Genomic DNA, 22,669 nt, shown 5'->3' with positions numbered 1-22,669 from the left:
GCTGGGTGTTCATTTTATTCATGCGACGTCGAATATAGATATCGTACATTCATTCAAAGACTATTTTTAAGTAAATTGTTGTGCATAAAATGATCTGTATTATTTGCATAACTTACTTACATTTGCCAGTACATTATTTCAATTACATAGCGTACTGGCATTTACTTCTTAAATATATACATTTGTTTTCCAACTTAAATTATTTACGTAATATACATTTACTTCTAATTTACAGTACAACACTGTTTATACTTCTCATTTGTGCATATTTAATTCATACGTCGTTTCTTCGCGCTTTTGATGCCTTTTGTTACGATTATAATGATAAAATACTTCTTTACATGACGCAGAAGACACAAACTTCCATTATATGTCGGTTTTCACTACTCATTTCGAGATCATATTTGATGAATATGTAGAATTTATATCGTTTTTATATGACTTTGAAATTTTCCATAAATAATAAATTAATAAAATATGTCCAATTAAACAATTTATGAATTGATAGAAATGTCGTGTGATAATTATGACGACGAAGAATATGACGAACATTATATATAATATGAAAGATATTATGGACCTCAAATGAAAAATTCCAATAGTTGGAAAAACATTAATGAACTTAATTCGATTCAAACTGCTGTAATTAATATAGACAGTCAGTATATGACAATTAATTTTTTTTTTATTATTATATGCTGATGAACATATAATAAGCATAAAATAATTAGTATTCTGTATAGGCGATAATGGTGTGATTTTTCTCTCTTTTAAGAAAATGTTTAATTTCAGACTTTTATTTTTATTGTACATTATATATTTTAACATCATCTCAAAAAATACTATCATACATTTACGATTGATATAATAAAACATTAAATTTGTAATGTAAGTTAAGAAGAAAACATATAATTAATGTTTTTTAATTAAAATTTTGATTTGAAATCTTTACAAATATTTTAATTGAATAGTTGTTTATCGAAGTACTGGCAATGTCTAACTATTAATCACTTCTGGTATCTTCCCAACAGCTGACATGGAATGTTGCGTCTCATAGCCGTTGTAAAATACTTTCCGTGACTTATGCCACTGTAGTCGCAAATCGTGTTATATATTTAAAAAAAAAAATGCGAGTGGCTTTTAAAAGCGGTTATCAGCGAATAATGCATAAAGAGAAATAAAGTATTTTCTTTCTGTTTTTCCCATTGCGATTAAGAAATTATTGACTGCCTCTAGTGATGATCATTGTCGAAGTCATGAAACTGTTTCTCTCTCTCCCTTCATATATTTATTATCTTCCGGTGGTTTCAAATACAATTTCCTATCGATGCTTTAAAAGTTATTTTTGTTCTTTGACTGTTTTTTATTCTTTTTTTTAAAAAAAAAAAGGGGGGAGGGGGGAAACTCGTCAAGTATCGGTATGCTTATTGTTATTGAGATTCGTTAATGTTACTTCGAAAAAAAAATAAGATTTCTATAATCGATATTTCATCATTTTATGTTTGTTTAAAAACAAAAAGAGCTAGCTATCTAGAAGACAAGAAAATGTCTTATTATATTTTGTGTGCTTAGCATATTAAATGTTCAAATGAATCGATTATATCATATATTTCTTTTGGTTGATAAAAATATTCCTGTATAAAAATACAGTTTTGGTAAATGAAAAAAAAAATTAATTGCTCTTTTGGATGAGGAAAGCAGATAAATTCTTTTATTTATTTTTTTAAAATGAAATTGATATTTTGAAAATTAAAATTATGTAGTTAATTTTGCTATATTATATAGAAATATACAGATATTTCTTTAAGAATATAAAATTTTATACATAACTTTTATTCCTTTGAGCAAGACTGTTTTTTTTAAGAATTTATGTATTATTTTACAATATCCAGAAGCGATTTTGATATTATTTTTACGGGGTTATTATTATTATTTTATTATTCTTTTTCTTACTGTTATTATTATTTTATTTCTACATGAACAAAAAGTAGTTGTAATTTATTTGAACATTTTATTTTTCATTAAAAGAATATTTTATAGAAGTAAAATTTCTTCTGTGAATCCATATTCACATTAGGAAAAAAAATTAACTTTGCATTTCATTGTACTTTTGTAGAGAAAAAAAAAAGAAAATTAGCTTTGCATTTCGTTATCCTACAATAGAAAACAAGAAAATTAACTTATCCTTTCGTTGTACTACTATAGAAAAAAATTAATTTTGCATTTCGTTTTACTACAATAGAAAAAAATTAATCTTGCATTTCGTTTTACTACAATAGAAAAAAGTTAACTTTGCATTTCGTTTTACTACAATAGAAAAAAAAGAAAATTAACTTTGCATTTCATTGTACTACAATAGAAAGGAAAAGAAAGAAAATTTACTTTGCATTTCGTTCTACTAGGATTGAAAAAAAAGAAAATTAACATTGCATTTCGCTGTACTACAATAGAAAAAAAAGAAAATTAACTTTGCATTTTGTTGTTTATGAAATATATTTTCTGTGATACATTTCTAAATAAATAATATTTCTGAAATATTCTGTTGATATATAGGCGTTAGATTACCTTTTGCTGTTAGTTTAAGAACACGTTTGTGTAGAGAGAAAATTTAAAAATGTGTACTGTCAGCACAGATGTTATCGTTTTCATTAAATCACTTTTCAATGCTCATATCACCACATGCTTTAAAAATATAACTCGTATACAGAGTGTTGTATTATCTCAAGGTAATAAATACTCTATTGCGTTACCAGCGCATCTATGACTGTGCGCATTGAGCAGACAATAGCTCTAAAAAACCGAAGACTCTAAAATATAGCGAAAAGTTAAGAGGAAATAAGCAGACGTTTTCTTGCATCCATTTCATTTATTTTCAGAACACATAATTTTTAAACTGAATTCAAAATACGTTCAAACAACAGTTATTAGGTTACAGTTAATAAAACTAATACTAAATAAAAGATCGATAGACATGACACAGAGTAAAAGATTTCGCAGTGAATCTCTAGTGGCTGTATAATTTTGTGGATGTCATTTAATACATTCATTTTGCGATTGATATAATTTTTGAATGTGACGATTCACATTATTTTGAACGATTTTTCTTTACATCTTTTAGTAATAATTTAACATTTTCTCTAATCTTTTAAAGACATCATTTGGAAAATTATTTCAATTCACTTTTAGAATTTCAGTTAATTTATCATCAATTTCGTGTTTTTAGCTATTATTTCGAATTTCATCTTTCTACTGAAATGTTTTAATAAGGAATCTTGAGCTTTGATATTATTTGTTTATTTCATTCACACAGTGTTAGAAAATAAGAGTCTAAATTTTATTGATATATAAGCTTTACGTATGAAGGCTAATATATTTTAAGTCGAAGTAATAAAAACTTGATGTTGTTTGAAGATATCAATGGCAATGATGCGGTGACTGCGTCATGAATCGTGACGTTTTCTAAATTTCATCTATTGATAAATAATTTTCGGTTTATTGAGTCCTCAAAAGTGGATTCTCAAAAACAATTTTATTGAAATTTTTATTTATTCAATGCTTGCTTGTTTTCCAGAAAACTGCAAATGTAGTCATTCTGTGGCATATCTACGTTCGTTCTTACCATAAGCAATAAGTGCTAAACGGTGTTTTGTTCATCTCGATTGGCAATGGTATGGTCATTACGTCACGAATCGTATTAACTATGACGTCATCAGGACTTTCCTCCCGCTGGTCAAAAACAGAAGTGATTAGCGAGCAGTTTTTGTCGGTAAAAATGCTCGGCTATTGGAAAAGTTTAGGGAAGGGGAGATCGAGGGAAAAAAAAATGAAAAAGCTGAACGGTTTAAGCTTGATTACCTGTACCCTATTTTATTTTATACTCTTTAACTCTTTTTTTTTTCTTTACTTTTATTTTTCCCACAGTGCTCGGGGGATCCCTTTTTTTTACTTCTTTTTTTTATCCACATAAGTTTGATGATCGTTCCAGGGCAATCAGGAAAGTCATTGTCTTATTTTAAAGTATATAGCTGTGGAACAAAATAAAGTAGTAAAAAAAAGACTGAGTGGGGATGGAAAACGGATTTAAAAAAAAGAGAGAAAGAGAGAGATGGTAGCTGCTTGAGAATCGGTGGGAAACTACTTTGTAATATCGGTTTTAAAGCCTTCGGACTCCCTTTTAATAGTGGGTTCGATTTAGTAAATAAAACGGTTTTAGCTTTTTCTTCCAGTTTAAATAATGCTCTTCCTCTTTAGTGGGTCTAATTATTCCGAAGTTTTAACATAAAGGTACTTAGGTATTAGTCCTGGGTGTTTAGTCTCTGCCTTCGTTCCTTATTGGAATTGCAATTTGTGCAATTTGAGAGGATTCGTCCTGCAAGAGCTATTTAACTCTTTTTCTGCTGCATTTGCATCACTGGAATGTATTTTGTAATGCTGTTACCCCAATTTATGAAGGGAAATACTTGAAATAGCCTATTTACGCTGTTGAACCACCTATAAACGCTGAAAAACAGACACTTAAGAGTTCTTAAAACATCCACTGCACACCTGGAAGATATCTACTTTTTTTAATTCGAAGTGTAAGAACATGATTTGGGAACAATGTTTGCCAATTCAATAAAAAAATAGTTTTACTTAACATTTTTAAATTTGCTGAAAATACTTTTTCCAACTGCGAAACTTTGTTTTTAATCCTTTCTTTTATAATTGTATTACTTTTCCTCAAATTCTGATTTTGAATTGAAATGTTTATTTGTCTCTGAATGATGTTAATAAGCATTTGATCGAAGCTTGAGATTAAAAATATGTTTAATGGCGCTTTAGCAAAGCTTTTGAGCTTCTGTGTCTGAAAAGTAAGATTGATGTAATGTAGTTAGTGGCGCAGAATAGCCAAATATGACAATGAACTACATTTGTGGTAATGTAGTTGGCTAAGGTTGATGCAATGTAGTTTATTGCCATATTTGGCTGTTCTGCGCCACTCATCGTACGAGGGAAGGGAGGGGGGACTTAGAATTGACAAGATGATTTATTTGCTTAGTTCCTAAACCTTACGACTTGTTTACGTTGCTTTCTCTTAACTGCGCATCGTAAGAATGGAAGATGAGATTATTAAGTTTATTAGACTAAAAGTATTAAATTGTTTGGATGCAATTATTTATTTATTTAACATCACAATAACATTGTAATCGAAGGCATTAAACTGATTGATGCAATATAGATTAAAAGTGACAGCTGTTTTCACAATACGTATTTGTTTTTTATTGCATAGGCTTTTTGTTTATTTGGTGAACTAGGTTTTTTTTTATTCTGTTTTTGCTCTTTAGATTTAGGTGTATTTGCAAACATTACGTGGAATATAAAAACCTTGTCCGACGTCATCAGTATGAGAATTTTTGATAAATGTATGATAAAATTGTTTTTTTAAGAACGTCAAAGTGTTGCCTTAAAAATATTTTTGCTATTTTTTTTCTTATTATTGTCTATTAAAATGTCTTACAAGTGCTGTTGCTTTCTGTCCAAGGCCTCAAAATTATTTTTAAATTCTGTATAGAATTTAATACGACAATTATTAATTTTAAAACAGTTTTGGGTCACTAAAAACTAATTAAATAATAGAATTTTTCGCAAATTGAATAAATTTTAAAATTGAAAATACGCTGGTGTTTATAAAGGTACGCTGGTTATTATTTAACCGAAGATTTGAATTTGCCACCATTCGTGCAATAAAGTGTTGGCAACTCTATAAAAAATCCATTTGCCAGCTGATAGTTTAGGGTTAGTTAAAATGGAGTGTTACACGATAAAAGAACATATTTCCATTGTTGAACAATATTTCAAAAATAATGAAAGTCTTGCAGCTACAGTTCGAAAATGTGAAAATTTGCCCTCTAGATCGTGTGATTTAACACCGTTTGATTTCTTTTTGTGGGGTTATTTGAAGTCAAAGTTCTAAGCCAACAAGCCCACAAGCACGTGTGAATTGAAGAAGGAAATTCCTCCATATTTATGCAAAATTTTCATGGAAAATTTTGACAAAAGAGTGCGTATATGTCAGCAAAGCTGTGGAGGCCATTTGCCGTATGTGTTATTTCATACATAATTCTATCTTGTGTACTTTACAATTCAATACAAATATAATAATATAAAAACTTTTTTTGTTTTGTTTAATTCAGTTCTTATGTTAGCACGTTGTTCTATCGTGTAACGATCCGTTTTTACTAATCCTAAACCATCAGCTGTCAAATGGATTTTCATAGGGCTGTCAATACTTTATACACAAATAGTAGCAAATTCAAATCTTGAGCTAATATTGGGACACACTTTATAATAATGAGAGGGAGAAAGAGATGTTCGGTATATACTTCTTGCAAAACTTCAGGATGAATTTTCATTATATTTCACTTCACCTTTCCCCTATGGAGAAATTATTATTAGAGTGATGAAATCATTCTCTCTTTATGGTTTTCTTTTAAATACCACTCTATTTAATGTGAGATAATCTTAAATGGAAATAAAAACATACTAGGAGTAAGTGTAAAAATAATAATTTTACGGTATTTTCCTATTGCAGATATGTAAAGGAAAAATTATACCACGCAGAATAATAAAACATATTTCATGTCTATTGAATTTTTTTTCTTCTGAAAATTAGCTTTAATTAATAATTTCATACAAATTCTAGAGCCTACTAAATACATACAGATATGTATTACGTGAGAGTAAATAGTTATATAAAGCTTAGAATGCTTAAAATTTAATTATTTCCGCATTCCCAAATATTTTATAGCAGGGCATTATTGTATATATTAAACTTATCTTCATATGCCCATGACATCCTTCATTTAACTGAAAACATTAGCAAAAATAAATTCTTTTCTCAGTTTGTACCATATTGTTTTCCTTTTTAAAAAAGAAATTTACTGAAGAAATGGTATAATTATACGTTTACTACCGAATGTTATAGTATATATAGAATTTTTTGTGATAAATGTTTTAATTTTTATTCTAATTTAAGAAAGCAAATCTCATATAAGCTATTTCTAACTGTGAAATGTACTACTGAATTTCCTAGTTGTCAATAAAAGTATTCCATTCTAAGACAATCCATTTTGATTAATATTGATATTGTCAGATAAAATCAAATAAATTATAGGTTTTGGAGTAAAACGCGTATATTTAGAATTGATTGAATTATCTTAATCACTAGTTTTAAAATTCCTACTAAACTAATATTTTCGTATCAAATAGTGTGTAATTTGAGGTACATTCAATCCTGTTTTTACTCAGTTAATTTATTGTTATCTTTAAATAGTATTCATTCATTATTATTCCATTCCATTATTTTTAATGTATTATTTATTTATAATATTTTGTTTCTTTGGTTTCTAATACATTGCAAACGAAATTCATAATTGTTCAAAAATATACCGATTCCCGTTTTCATTTCACGTTTAATTTCTTGAGCCTTTGACTTTTTCTTACTTCTACTAAGTAGCAACACTAAATCTCACCTCCATTCATTTGAGTTAGATTATTTTTTTTAATTCTTCCAACGCCATCTATTGTTCGAAGCCCGAAGTAATTAGAAAGCATTAGCAGTTGCCGCTCAGTGTAGTGTCTTTAACGCATTATACGAGGAAGACCATGGGACGAACCGAAGCCTTCTTGATTGGTCGACAATTGCTGAGCCAAGCGGTTTTAACGGGAAGGGAGTAGGGGAAAAAAAAGCCCTAAATGAAAGAAGGAAAAAAAAAAAAAAAGTAAAAAGCAAGAAAAAAAAACAAGTTGAAAAAAAGGGAGTTGTTTAATTTTTTCTCCCCTTTTTTTTAGAAATCGATATTTTGGAGATGTTGGTAGACAGAAGCATTGTTTTTTTTTTCTTTTCGTGTGTGTGTGTGTTAGTGTCTGCTGTATGTTGTTAGGCCGGGTTCTTTAGCGAGAATAAGAGTTTATTGTACGGCTGGTTTTAGATTAAAACGAGATGATCCCTTGGGGGATATAATGTAATTAACTGGTAATAACTTCTTAATTTCCAAATGTTTCTGGCTATTTTATGTTGTTTCACCATCTCGAATAATTAGCCCTCCACTCTTTTATTATTTTTAGTTTTTGAATTCAATTTTGCTTTGATACTGGTAATTATTTTCATTCTAGTTATTTTGAAAACAATTTTTTGTATTCAGAACTTCATGAAGTATTGTTTAAAAAAAACGCATCTTTGAAATAATGAAAACATAGACATTTTTTTTCTAATTATGTGCGGGGGCTGCGTAATTTAAGAAATAAACAATTTCAACATTTTTTTTTTTTTTTGCTCTTATTATTATGGTGATAACAGTACAAAATACAGAACAAAATTATTAATTTCATTAAAAAAATAGATTAGAGATTGAATCGTTAATAAAGAAATAATTACTTCAAGTTTTTGTTATAAACAGTATACAATGTTTTGGGGTTTTAATTGATATAAAAACAATTTTAATAAATTCTTCAGCAGAATATTTTGTAATTATTTTCGTGTATGCTTTGATATATGTTGCAATACTGTATGTATTTGATCTGCATTTTTTTTTCAGTTCTTGTTGGTGTCTTAATCTTTATAATTTCCAATAGAATTAAAGATCATGAAATTCTAGCATGAATGTTTTTTAACTTCAATCCAAAACTGAAAGTGGCATTTGTATAGTTAAATTATCATTAAGAAAAATAAATATAGTCATATAAAAATGACAATGGTATAAAAATATGAGTAAAATTAAATATATTTCAAGAAAACGTATAATTAATGAAATTTGATTTTATTTTTAGAAGATGCCATATAATCTTAAATTTAATTAAAACGCTGACTTTACTCCTTCTTCTCATAGACAAAATTATTTGTATTCCAAATTACTTTAATTTGAACTAATATTCTTATTCGGATAATTAAATATATATAATAATTAAATATTTAAATATATTTAATAATTTTAGCATTAATTGAACATTATTAAAAACAAATTAATAATATAATTTTGTATATCCGTATCAATAAATTTCTATAATTGTATGACTGTTGCCAATTACTATTTTTATTAATTTTTACTTAAAAATGCATTTATTTTTAGAGAATATAGAACCAAATGCAGAACTGAAAACATTTTTTTGCAAAAACATAAATAATTTTTTTAAATTAAAGTTCTTCTATTATTTTCTTTATTATTTCATTATTTTTCTTTAATTTTCTAAAAAAATCAAAACTGTTTTGTCGTTTTGATTCAACAATTTTTTTAAAAAATTTCGTATTTGATTTATTTTGTGTTGTTAACTGAAAGACTTATGATAGAGTAACTGTGTTGGCAGCACTTCATTGATAACAAACGGCTTTATAATTTAACAGTTTATAATTTTACTCTAGTTGTTTGTTCTTTAAAATATGATTAAATTTAGACGTTTAAATATAGTTCGACCTGCTGAGTCAAGTATTTTTTTTTTTAATTTTCCACTCATTTCATGAGTTAGGCATTAATTAAATTATTATTAAACTGTAAAATGTTTCCAACAGTAATTTGCTTTTATTCAGTTTGATAGTTTTGTATAATAGTAAAAAGATGTTTTAAAAGGGTTTAATATACCATCCATATTCTTTTTTAAACGATTAAAAATTTAGTATAGCCCTGCTGAAACCTTCAAAAGCAGGTTTTTCTGTTAAAGTCTAATAAGACTGATAGTATTATTTTAAATATCTATATCGCTTTATTTTTAAAAAAATAAAAATGCATCTTTTCGAGAATATAAAAGCTTTCCAGCTTATGTAGTCTTGTTTTCTACATACTTATTCAAGAAATTATCGATATACAGTGACAACCCAGGTTAATAATAATTTAAAATTTAATCTCTGTCTCTCCACCCACGAAATTTCGTCTATAATCAATGGCAACGCAAAATAGTAGTTCGTTGAAATCTTTATCTATTCTCCTAAGAAATTATTTATAATCGGTGACTGCTTAAGATAATAGTTTATTAAAAGCTAGGTTCTATCAAAAAACTATAAATAGTCAATGACAAAATCAAGGTAGACATACATAGAAAGCTAAGCTTTATCTACTTACAGAAAAAAATTATAAAAAACGACAATTCAAATTAACAATGACTAAATTATTGGAAACTAAAAGTGAGCCAATCGCTTAAATAATCGGTTTTGAAAGCTTCTTATGGTTACAAAAAGAATTCCATGAAATTAAATAACTTTCGTTTTAAATATGGAGTTTTACTACATTCATTATTGATATTTGGAAATGTATCCGGTTGAAATATATATTTAATTTTAAAATAATTATAATCATATTCAGTGCTTATGTAATAAGGTATAGTAATATATCGTCTTGGTTTTCTCTATACGGGCAATTTAAACTGTTTCCCGTTATAGTTTGTGAACATGGCATATGAAAAATAAAAATTTTGGATTTTAATGTTTTCAGATTCATTTTGAAAAGAATGATATGAACCAGTTGATATTTATTTGTAAAGGAGTATAAACAATCATTTTTTGTTCATCAACTCGGAGTTCGCATATAACTTTTAGACACAAAAAATAGAGATAATGTCAGTAACTAAAATTTATTTTTGTAAGCATTTTTGTATTTGTTAAAATGAGATTTTAGAACTCTTTAATAGAATCTAAATTCCTAGTGATATCTAATTGAAGCAATCAAAGCTAAGGTAAACTGTTTAACTCATTAATTGTCGCGTTAGATAAATATTTTTTCATAGGACGTAGTATTTCTTGAAATAAAGAAATAAAGTGGCTTATGAATTGCATGTGCTTCATGAAAACTCGTTATCAAAAATATTGTGAGTTAAATGCGTCTCGCATAAGAATTGTCAGGAATGTCTGGATATTTAGAATCATAATGGCATTGAGAGTAATCTTCTTGTAACATAAAACGAGGTTTCTTTGTGAGAAAATATTAAACATCTTTTGAAAAAGGTCATCTATAATAAATTCAGTGAAATTTAGTTTTTAAATGAAAATTCACGCATTTTGTTAAGTAACGTTTGAAAATTACATCTTTGTTTATTTCTATGTAAAATTTAAGAACAATGAGCTTTCAGAAATAAAATAGGAATCAAATGAAACTGCAATAACAAGACTAAGAAATAATAGAATGTATTTATTGTGTTTGTTTTCAACGCAATAGCTTCATCAGAACATTAAACATTTTTTAAAAAGTATTTATAATGAAAAGGTTTAACATTTTTCATATGTTGATTTATTTTTATCTTACCACATATCATAAAAACTATTTTCTATATTTTTACATGCAAATTTGATATACTATAACCAAACAAAAATGTTAACAAATTCTGAAATATTCTTATTTATTTTGTATATCGGCATTTTCATTTAAGCACTCTTTAACTTAATTATTTTCCTTTCTTTCCCTCCTATTAATGTAAAACAAAAAAGAAAATCTTTTTTGCAAAAAAGAAAAGGAAGTAAATCAAGGAGCGCCTTAAGTGTTGATCTCAAAGATTTTAGCCTGACTTTTTTTTTTTTTTTTGTTCTTTACTAACATAGGTATAAAATGACACCTCTTTCTCATACGAAGAGGAATAAATTTACTGCATAAAATTCTTGGAGCGTTTCTGTATTGTTCGCAACCGCGACTGTCAAAAGGCTAAAGCCCACTTACAAAACGACGTACTATAAATAAATAGATTTATAAAAAAAAAATGAAGAAAAAAAATTTGAAGAGAATATCGCCTTTATGAGCTAAAAAACCCTGTCGAAGGATCTTTTTCTCCTCTTTTCTCTGCTTCACTTTTGCTTTTTTTTTTTTTTTTTACTGCTTCATTTTTTTGTTCCCTCTGTCTCCCTCCTCTTGCCTGGATCCCAAATACCTTGTGCTGAATCGACGAGAAAAATCCCGATGTAAACACCAACTTATCGATCTTGCAAGGAACTGAAAAATAATAATAACGAAAAAAGTATATAAAAAAATGGAGAAAATGGTGAAAAAAAAGTAGAGAAAGAAAGGCGAAGACGGGGTTTTTCTGAAACCACTACTCGTGGTTACGTAACATACTACACGCGGAATAGACGAAGGTGGGAAAAGGTTGCATTTCGATCTTTTTCGGCATTTTACGAGGCTTGACTGGAGTGTCGGTAATAGGCAATAAATGATTTTTTCCACCCACCCTCGCCATTGTAGCGTTTTCTCGCTGACTGAACCGGAGAAAAAAAATTAATAAAAAAAAAAAGTGTTTGCACCCAAAGGAGGAAGCAACTACTATAAAAAAATTGCCGCTATTAATCTTGGTGCTGCCATCTAGGGAATAACGAAGAAATTAATTCGGAGGAAGATCTTTCCACTGAAGGAGGAGTGGCTGTGGTGGTTTTTATTTTTTTATTGTGGTGGTTGTTAGGAGCCGCGTTTACAGGGGTGGGGTCAGCGGCGGCTGCGCGCGCGGGAAAGAAGTGATCTTGGTTTGTTTACGCGGCGCAACGTAGCGCGTTGTTCGACTAACGGCCGCGCTGTACACATGCGACTTCTCCATGTGCGTTCATAACTCTGATTGAGAAGTCCGTCTTGTATCGATATGTTTCTGACCATCGATGACAGCGACGCCGTTAAGAGGTGATCGATTAATTTCTTAAGAACGTGTTGAGGTAAGTGGTTTATTTTTTGTTTTCTCTAGTCTAAATGAAGTGTTAATTTTTAATTTTCTTCTGAAACATTCTTATAGCCGGTATTTTATTTTTCGTTTTCCGTGATATATTTCTGTATGATTTTTGTTTAAATATTTTGTTTATAATTGTATTTCTCTTTTATTCTTTTTTTCATTTGATTTTGCTTTTAAGAATATTGTTTAACGTTTACAAAGCTTTATATATCTGCTGCTTTACATTTTTTCTGTCGCTTCTAATTTTCTATCACTTTTCTATACTTAAAATTCCACATGTTTAAACCAATAATTCTTTCATACAATGCCACATGATTATACCTAATATTTACTTCAGGTTCTGTAAAATGTTTTCGCTAATTTTTTCATTTAAACACTTCGCTTAATTAACATTATTTTGTAAGAATGCTACAGCCTTTCTGTGTCATTTTAGGAAGTATTTATAATGGCATTTAAATGGTTATTTATGCTTTATAATTAGTGACTATACCTTTATGTTAGTATTTTTAATTGAGAAATAAATATATAGCTATTTCATTGAAATCGAATGTTTGTATATTTCAAATGTGAGAGAATTTATTAGCCCTTTCCATAATTTTATTTTTATTAGTTTGAGATAGAAACACTAAAAAAACCCACTGAAAACCGTAATTTTAATTCAGATTGCATTTCTTTCTTTCTTTTTTTTTTCTTTTTCTTTTCTTTTTTTTTTTTTTTTTTTTTTTTTTTTTGTTAACAGATTGAAAATATTTTTTAATAATAATTGAAATGGTGTTTAACAAAAAAAAAAGTGAAAAGAAAGACAAAACTTTTTCCAAACTGTTGCATATAGATAAATTTATGAAATATTTAAAACTGATTTTATTAATAAAATTCAGTGGAAAATATATAATTTATTTATTAAAATTTGCTACAGTATCCGAGCAGAAAACAGTCTCGTTTCTAAATTTCATCCATAAATAATGAGTTGCCCATGAAAATTCTTGAATTATAAATTAGAAAAGTTTTGAAATGTATATTAAGCATTTGTCTGCGTTTGATTTGTAGATCTTGTTTTCAAAAATACCATATCACGATCAAAATTTCTTAAAAATTAGGGAATAATGCTACATTTATTTATTATAATGAATTTTATCAAAACTTAGTTTTATATAGTGGTTTGTCACTATGTGGACTTTTAATTATTTTTCAATCATATAATATTTAATATCTCTATTATTATAATTATTTTTTTTTATTTACATGCTGTTTCAAACTATTTGATGAATTTTCATAGTTGAAAGTTTTTCTAAAAATATCTGTTTGAAACTTATGTCACTTGACACTTTTAAAACCTAGCATTAAATTTCCATCATGCGAGATGTACGCATCTTGACTAAAATCTTCACTATATGAAAATAAAATGCAAAATAGATCATTCAGCCTAGGTCGTTGATTATAGCTCTTCCATGTTGTTATATGGCTTCAATAATTATTTTCGGATGAAAATTTTGATACTTGCATTTCACGCAACATTTCGATTTTGTCTCGCATTATAAATGAATTTTTAATTCTGAATATCTAATATATATCTTATAATATAAAAGTTTTAACGTCATATATATCTTTAATGAAATTAATTTGTTGAATAGTTTGTGTAAAATTAATATTTCGGTACTTTTATTAATATTTCGGAACTTCAAAACTGTATGCATCAATTACATCTTCCTTTGTCAATTAAATTGTAATTTTTAATCTGTAATATAACTATAATATTATAACAGCAATGCAATGCGAATCTGTCTAGTGTAGGACTGCTTGTAATACAATTGTTAACACATTTAACTATTTCATACTATGTTTGAAATAGTAAAATAATTTAAACGTCGTTCCTTTTAAAAGATGTATAGAAACAGAATTTCGTTCTGTGTAATATTTGAAGCAATAATATATTTGTGTTTTCCAAAAATTGTTAACATTTTTCAACCGCAAAAAAACAAACAAATATGTTGTTTATTGAGACATATACCGTGGTGGAATTTCATATAACATATATATCTATTATCTTTAAAGTTTTTTAACGTGAAAATAATAATTTGTTTTGTAGAATATAAATAAATAGAAATTTTCTACAGATATCATAATGGCTCAAAGATTATTGAAAGAAAAAACATCGGAAAAAAAGGAACATTAGTTTTATTAGAGATTGAAATAGATATAAAACAATTACACTTTTATAAATCATTTTTAAATATTTTTTTTCAAATAATTCTGTTGAACTTTTGACATTTAATTACAGAACTTTGTATTATATGATGATTCATAAATTATATAATTTTTCAACTAAGATGAGCATTAATGTTTCAGTGTATAAAAAGAATAATAAATAAATATATGTAAAATGAAATTTGACTGTTTTAAATATCTGGTTATTGCACATTATTCATATAAAATAACGATTATTAATATATTTCAAAAAATTATTCTAAAACTATGCAATCGCCTGTATTGCTTTATTAAATCTTCTTAAATTATTGTGAGTTTACCATTAAATTTTCAGGTATTACTGGTTAATTTTTTTTACTACACAACTTTTAATGATTCCATTAGATCTCTTAGTTGAATTATGAATTGAAAATTATGTTTTAAGTGAAACATTTTCAGTTATCGAATTGGCCTTTTCTGAAATAATCTATTATTAAGTCGAAAAAACATCACTAATTTTTGCTACTATTCTTTCTGTTTTTCTGTAAAGTAAATATTGTATTAAATTTGCAAAAAACAGCTTTTTATTTCATTGTATCGGAAATAATTTGAACAGAAAATAACTCTTTTGCATCTAATAAGACAATTCAAAAGATACGAAATATGCCGTTTTGAAACCTATCCATGTAACATTGAAATATATTACATTAATAAATAATTTAAGGTGATTTAAAAAAATCTTTTTGGTAATTAATTCATTATCTTACAACTGAGATGCATCTATATGAAAAAGGATGTTAAACAATATAAAAGTAAAGGTAATTAATGTAAATGTTTAAAAAAACCCTCATCTCATTTTGCTTATAAAATGCTTCTAAGTACTTTTTTGCAAAGAAAATCTACTTTTTCGGAGTTGTGTATCATCTTAGCCATAAACATAAACATGTGAACTATGCATACTGCTATCGTTTTTCGAAAATCAAACAACCTTAGTTTCTTGGAATTTTTTAAGTATTAAAAGTAAGCCCTTTAATATTAACTTAATTAAAGTAATACACATTAATTAAGTTTATAATACTTAATAATGTAATACGCATGACTTAAATAATGTAATACACATTAATTAAGTTTATAATACTTAATAATGCAATACGCATGACTTAAATAATGTAATACACATTATTTAAGTCATGCCCGTTTCTAGAATCAAGTGCCCTTCCCGGTTTCCAGACAGTTACCAGAAGTTAGATAACTCTATCAAATACACATATGTTGTATTTCAGCTGCTTCTACTCTACAAGATAACCTCTATTTGCAAAACAAATATCCTGAGTTCCATTTTGCGATATTTGAGTTTGCAAGCGGTAAAACGAATTACAATAAGAATTAAACGTGAGCATGTAAGATTGAAAAGTATATGATTACAAAATATAAATAGAAAATAACTGAATGCTAAAAAGGAAAAGACAGAGGATTAGATCACAATTTACCACATATCTATCGAAAAAATAAGTGAATTAAAAATGCAATGCGATTTATCAATAATTAGCAGCGACTCTAACTGTATAGTCATTAATTAATATGCTTCTACGATTTTCAAGGTATGAATAACGCTCCACGATTTTACGATGTTATATGTAGAATTTTATCGTGGAGTTTGAATTGTGATGTTTAGAATTAAATTTTATTTTAAAATATGAATCTTTGTCAAATGCTTTAAGATCATGTGTAAGAATATTATTTAATTGTATTTTATAATACCTGCTTATAAGCAAAGGAAAGTGTGTATGTGTTTGTAGTTTTGTGACTTAAAGCTAATGGATTTGGTAAATATGTACTTTTCAGGGTGGAACATTTGCATCTCATTGTGATTTTAAAAATTGATTGATTAGTTAGAATTTTAATTAAAAATCAAGTGAGATTTTGGTGGGGGTTTTTTTCGCGATAATTTCCGAAAATTTTCGAGTAAAAACACAGGGTATGGATAACGCTCAGCGATTTTAAATGTTGTTATATACAGAATGTTATCGTGGAGTATGACTTGTGATGTTTAGAATTAAATTTTATTATAAGATCTGAATCATTGGTAATTGCTTTAAGATCATGTGCAATATTATTTAATTGTAATTTGTATGCCTGCTTTTAAACATAGGTGTGTGTGTTTTGTACAGGGCAGATTGTTTGATTTACAGCTACCAAGTTTGGCACAAGTATAGCTCAGAGGTCTGGAATATGCACCTCAAAACGAATTTTTTAAATTTTAATTAATCAAAGATTAAGCGAAATTGGGAAATTTTTCTACCATAACTTCCGAAAATATCACTATAAAGAAGCAAGTTTTATATCATATCAAAATTTAATGCATTTTTATGAATTATCGATGAGTTTGCAATATTCGATCTATGGATTATGACATTAACTTAGAGCTATTTGACTTAGAGCTACTCAATTCGGAAATATATACTTTGGAGGGTGGAAAATGTGCATATCGCGGTGATGTAAAAAATTAATTGGAATTTTAATTAAAAATTAAGTGAAATTGTGATGTTTTTTTGACGATAATTTCTGAAAATATTCCAAAACATTCGCGATAAAATAAGAAGCCAGTTTATTTTAGGTCTACAAAGAAATGCAATAAAATTCTAGAATATCATATACTATATCATGTAAATAATTTGCTACAGCAAAAAAAAAAAAAAAAGCCAGGAAACTACAAATATAGTCTTTATTTCTTTTGACTGGTGGACATGGTTGTGGGAGGGGACAATCGAGAAAGACTGGACAAATTCATTTGTCAGCAGGTCTGGAAAGGGGGTGGACAAAAGGGGATGTCTCCCTAAGTGGGGGAAGAGAGAGGAACACACCCGCACTCTTGAATCAGAAAACGTGTTCTTTAAAAAGACCGAAAAAGGTTAATGTCCAACGTTTTTCTTTCTTTCTTTTTTACTTTGTTCTCTTTTTAGAGTTATACCGGACTCTTAAAAGAGGAGAAAGTTCTTGACCAATAATCTTTGCTGGAGTTGTAAAAGTTAGAGGGGCTCTCGTCCATGTTTTTTATAGAAAAAAATTCCGTTCTACGTATTTCGAACGAACAATTTTCTCCATAAAATTATTGGATTGTTTCATATTATAGTTATTTTTTTTAATGTTTAATTAAAATTTAGATAACTAGTCAAAGATTATGTAATTTTTTGATAACTAGTCTTTCTTTTTAAATTTAGAATATTACTATTGATTACCTTATTTTGTACGTCATTCAAGGGGCCATTTCAGAGTAATGTATTAAGTAAAACGGCGTGCTTACTTCAATCCTCTTGATTCTTCTTCTGCCATGCAGTATAATTGTATAAATCTTCTTTTTAATGAGTTTGCATAATCATTTCATAATGTTATAATTTCATGCAGTATTGATAAAATTTAAAATTTCCGAAATTCTGATTTTTTAATAAATAATTAAACATTTCATGATAATTTATTTACTTTTTTTACAATAAATCTTCTTGCATAACTATATATATATATATATAATATATGGCTTTTAAATTTTTATCTCAGAAAAAACTGGAATTTTCGCTTTTGCGATATATTAAATCATTGTCAATCAGCGCAGGAATTAAAATTATCCTCATCGTTGTTATAGTTCTATTATTATAGTTATTGCAATATGCAATGACATATTAATTTTGTTTCTAAATACAATTCTGCTTTGATTATTTTGAAGTATGATTTTAAATTCTGATTAAATCCCTTTGATTTAAACATATAATTCTTAAAAACATTTTTTATTATGATTTCAGAGATAGATTAATGAATATTTGCAGCGTTAAAAGTATTTTTAAGTACCGAAATGATTATAAATTAATCTTCTCTAAGGCGAAACGATGAACTAACGAGTAATATTTTAACGAAATTTGTCTGCATTTGAAACTACTCAAATTCTTAAATGTAAATCTACAGTTAGATGTACTTCTCTCGAACGAGATATTTTTTTAAGCTTCGAAGAACTAAAGATGATATCCTTTGAATTGAAGAACTTAAATTTTATAGTATGTAATATCGAATTTTGATAGTTAAAACTGAATTCTGTCAAATATATCAATTATTAATTACATTAGCTAATTGGATATATCTCTTTTCTTACACTTGCTCGTTTGACTTCGGAGAGAATTTGAGAGTTTCTGACTAAATGTAGTAAATATTAAATAAGAAAAAGCAGATTACATTCCAAAATAAAGCTACTAATTAACCAATTATATTTCCATATTTTTTTACTTCTGTACAAATATCATCTTTAGCGTAAAATTGCAAATTGATATTGATAAAAAAAAATCATAATTTTCTTTTCTCCCATAATTCTTACTACACTCTTTCGAGACTAGATAGTTCTCTAAAAGTATTTTTTTTTTTGTATTTATGTTCAATTAAATTTTTATGCATAATTTGATGTTAATTTTTCCTTTAACAGAGTGTTTTAAGTATGAAACTGTGACAGACATTAACACCGTCTTATCTTAATAGTTTTACTCTAGTTCTGTGTACTGTATGCACGAACTTTCTTAATGGAGTTGAATCCTATGACGTCAGAATATTTAAAAAGCACCAACATAATTTACTTCTTCAATACGCATTGTCCTTTGCTTCTTCACATTCTGATTGTTCCTATAAACTACGCATATAATTACCAGAATGTTTCTTTCGTATGCGAACTGCGCGTATGATTTGCAGATTTTTCCCCTTCCACTTTCAACTATGGAAAAAATATGTTTAATGAAACATTGAAAATGACTTAATCTCAGCATGATAAATGAATTAATATCAGCAAAAATATAGTTTTTTAAACTTTCAAGTGGTGTAAAATTCAGTTTTGTGCTATTTTTTTCGGTAGTTTTCGCTGATAAACATTAAAACTTGCGTAATTTTTAATTAGTTAAACTTAAATCTAATTCCGAGGTGTACTTTCTCATGAAAGTGCTTACAATTACCTTTTCCGTCAAATGTAGAAGCTGCAGATAAGACAGTATATCAACGCGTGCGCGCGCGCGCACACACACACACACACACACATACTACACACGCTCACACAGAGTCTTTTCTTGTGAATAAAGGTATCATGATGAATTGTAACTGTGTCATATTTCAGTTTTATCCATTCTTCTTCTTTTTTTATAAATGATTTTCAATCTAGCAAAATAATGAGGTCCACATTTTATTGTTTTCCTTTCAAACATATAATAGTGAAATAGAAAATTTTCAATTAGTATTGCTCCAAACTGGCTTAGCAATAGTGTCATCATCTGTTTTTAGTATCTGTTCTATTTTGCTAGTTAATACATTTCATCAAATTTTGCATTTAATGAAATAAAGCTTTGCATATCATGCAAAATGCATCGAAAGTTTAAAATTTTTCATTTCAACGACAACTTTAATTTTTCAATTTTATGAATTAAAATATAATTTTGAACTTCGTGTTATAATTTTTATTTTCATTTATTTTATAATTTTACTTTATTGCAGTGTATATTATATATATCATTTCCTGTATATTTCTAATGCATTTTTTTCAAAAAACATTATATCTATGAATTAACATAATGAGTTCTAACTGTTTTAACTGTTGATTCAATGATGAATTCTAACTGTTGATTTTTTATTTTGTTTTCAAATTATAAATATTTATGTTTCAAAATACAAAATTCAGTTTAAAGTTATTTACAACTTTAAAATTCAAGAACTTCTAAAACTTCTATATGATTCCATTCGAAAACGATTTCAGATCACGTATTTCTCAGCAATTTGCTTAACAACCTACTTTTTAAAAATTATTTTAAACTCTCTCATTTTCTTTGTATGCAAATTTATATCCTTTAAAGACTACTTCTTGTTACTTTACTGCCATATAAGATTCCTCAAATATATGGTTATTGGACTTGACTTATTTAATTTCGATGTTTAATGATTCATAAATTATCTCTCTGAAAAATAAAATTATGATAGGATAAAAATTCATAAAGTATTAACATTGCTTTACATTAACATAAATTGCATTCATAAAGCATTCGTACATTGCATTCATTGCTTTACATTAACATAAAAAACAATCAGTGTATTGTTTTTTCTTTGTTTGTTTCTCTACTTTTTCTACATATTAATCTTTATATGAATATTTTATTTTTATGCTTAATTTGTATTTATTTAACATATTTTTTTTAAAAAATGCATTTATTTTTTAAGATTATTTAACAAAGCAATGCATAATGTTCAGTATTGGATATTTTTCAAATAATGCGTTAAAATTTTAATATTCACTGCCTATGTGCAAAAAGAATTTATTAATTTGTTTTAAAAAAATTTATGAAAGAGCTCAAAAAGTTAGATTCAGTTAAGAAAAAATTCCATTGCTCACATTTGTTTATAACTTTCAGATAAATTCAAATTCTGCATTGTTACCTAATCTATTATCATATTAAGAGTAATTTCTGATATTTGGTTATTTCTGTGTTATTTGCTCTCTTAGAGGTAATTTTGAAATAGTGAACACGAAATTCACGAAATTCACGAAATTACATTTGGATGCACCTGATTAGGAAATATGATTTAAAATATTACACCAAAAATTTTGTCGGATAAAATAAAATCAGATAGCAAGCGATGTTCAATTTTTCCGAATTACTTACTTCTCATGTGATGTCTCAGTATTAAGTAATTACATCGCCGAAACCCTCTTTCTCTTCTATAAATATAGATATACAGCAAAGGACCTCTAGAGTTCATTTTAATGGAGCCTGTCTGTACAGACACCACGTATAGCTTGAAAAAAAAATTATTCTACCGAAACTATAATCGAAATTGTTCCTTACTTATTGACTTTCTTTCTCGATTATTCTCTACTCTTTTGTGTTGGGTGAATTATTTTTTTTTAAGACTCCCGATTTCTTGTGTGACCGTGTTTCTGACCTTACTGCTAAGAAACTTCTTTAAGTGGAACTTGGAGATTGTGTTTTCGCCTCGCTGTTTTTACAAATTACCGTTTCGAAAAGTGGATTTGATCTGTGGGGGTGGAGTAGCTTTCTTGAAGAATGACCCCTTAATTTCCTTTATTATTTTATTTTTTGTTCGGTAGTTCTCCCCACACCCCACTCCCTCTTTTATTTCTTTGAGGAATGTTTTTAAGGGGCTGATTTCATTACAGGGTGGGCTTTTCAATAAATTAGAAATTAAGTCGAATGTCTGTCTTGCGTCCGAAGGACGTCCGGTGGTTGTTCTTTAAAAAACGTGAGCCATGTAAAGCGGGGATACAGTTACGGATTCTTTTTCTTTCTTTATTTTATTTTTGACCGTTGAAAAGAAAAGTTTTTGAAAGACATAATAAAAATAGTAGGGGGTGGTGTGTTTTATTGTTCTTGGAAAAGTTTTTTGAGGTAAAAAAAATACTTAGTTTTTTTTTTAATAGTTTGGAAATGTTATTTTATAGTATTTTGAAATTCTGATTCTGAAAAAATATTTATCATTGAGATATGTTTGTTTTGACAGTTATTTTCGCTTCAGCTATTACTTAGATTAGATTTTATGGAATTTTCCTTTCTCTGTCTTGATATATATATTAGACCTCATGGTCACATTTGTGATAATACAATTTTCTCACTATTCGAGATATACCGATGAAAGCAAAAACAATGCAAGAGAGTGAAATACCAATTTGTCAGACTTCTTGTTTAAATACTTCCACTGCTCAATAAAACTGTTTTTCCGGATTAAAGTGACCCGGAGTCCTTTATTGCTGCAAAATTTTCTGGAATTTTCAAAATTTTTAATTATATGT

General features: G+C 27.4%; 1 protein-coding gene across 8 annotated transcripts in view; it reads left to right on the top strand.

Moving 5' to 3' along the window:
• The window catches only part of LOC129987925 (forkhead box protein P1-like), a 536,440-nt gene that overhangs the window by 211,814 nt on the left and 301,957 nt on the right, over nucleotides 1–22,669 (top strand). Inside the window, exon 1 of one of the 8 annotated variants that reach the window (XM_056095926.1) lies at nucleotides 12,452–12,652. The exons of the other annotated variants lie outside the window; for them this stretch is intronic. The gene's annotated coding sequence lies outside the window, so the exon portion shown is untranslated. Of the gene's footprint in view, nucleotides 1–12,451; nucleotides 12,653–22,669 lie in introns of those variants that run through there. 8 annotated transcript variants of the gene reach the window in all.

This window comes from Argiope bruennichi, chromosome 10 (assembly GCF_947563725.1).
Source record: "Argiope bruennichi chromosome 10, qqArgBrue1.1, whole genome shotgun sequence".
NCBI lineage: Eukaryota > Metazoa > Arthropoda > Arachnida > Araneae > Araneidae > Argiope > Argiope bruennichi.
The sequence above is the reverse complement of the archived record's forward strand: the minus strand, read 5'-3'. Positions and strand labels throughout refer to the sequence as shown.